The following is a 1,315-nucleotide window of genomic DNA, read 5'->3' on the forward strand; positions in this document are numbered from 1 at the left end:
TAACTGAAGAGGCAGAACAGAGAAGGCTAGCCTCTGAGTTTGAGCAAATGAAGAATCAAAGAATTCTTAGGGAAATAGAAAAAAAAAAAAAGGTTAAACCCTAACCTTAAGGGTCCCCCACCACCCCTGCCCTGGAGTATCGTGAGGGAGGTAAATCGCAGGTTATGCCTCCAAGGGTCAGGGTGAAAGGCTGCTTGTACACTTGCACTTACCCAAGAGCCAAATCCATATTTCAGGATTCGAACCCTTGACGCAGCAGCCTCAAGCAAAGTTGGATTTCTCCACCCTTCTCTTTTACCACTTGGAGATGTGCCCTGGGGGCAAGCAGGGATCCATTCTTTCATTTTTGATTGGTTGTTAACGTTGTCTCCATTTATTTGGACGCATGTCTCATTTTACAAATTAAATACACCCTACATATTTTAGTTCAGACATTCCTCGATATTTAATTTGAGTTCTCCTTATATTTATTCCTCTAGCTAATCTCAATTGAGAAGTTGATCTGGCTATAAAACAAGTCGAACGAATAGCAAATTCATTTCGATTGCTTGTTGTAATCTTATCACGGCTACTAGATCATGTTCATAACATGATCACTTTATCTTATCTTAACACACCCTAAATTAACTAAGACAATTGTTCGTATGAGTCAACCAATCTTAACATGTTTGACATACTTTATGTGTGCATATAAAACAATAATCTAGTAATCACAACAAGATTACTGTTAACATATGAACTCTAAATACTGTTCATTAATGGACTTATACGACAAGTTTTCATAGCATATGATTCAAATTTTACACAATCACAAATATTTAACATGAGTTACAAATACATCTCCTGGGATAGATTTAGAAAATGGGCCAGCTACCATTTGGTGCATAAAAATATATTGCAAACTCACTTCTTTCTTTTCTATTATGTCTCTTACCAAATTATATTTAATATAAATATGTTTGACATGCTTTGATGCTTGGGATCCTTTGTGTATGCAATAGCTACTGAAAGAATCTTTTTAACCAAACAGCTTCTTGTACTACTGAAGCACATGTTACGAATTCTCCTTCTATTGTAGACAAAAAAATGCAATTTATTTCTTGCTACTGTAAGAGATTGCGCCATTATTAAGCAAGAATAAATATCTAGAAGTTGACTTGTGCCCATCTAAGTCTCCATCCCAGTTAGCAATTTTATATACTTTTTAAGTATAAATCATTCTTTTGATAACGCAAGGATTAGCTGCAGTACCTTTCAAGTATCTCATTATCCTCTTATATGCTTTTCATATCCTCTTACAAGATTTGACCGATAC

The sequence above is a fragment of the Olea europaea genome, chromosome 7 (genome assembly GCF_002742605.1).
Source record: "Olea europaea var. sylvestris chromosome 7, O_europaea_v1, whole genome shotgun sequence".
Taxonomy (NCBI): domain Eukaryota; kingdom Viridiplantae; phylum Streptophyta; class Magnoliopsida; order Lamiales; family Oleaceae; genus Olea; species Olea europaea.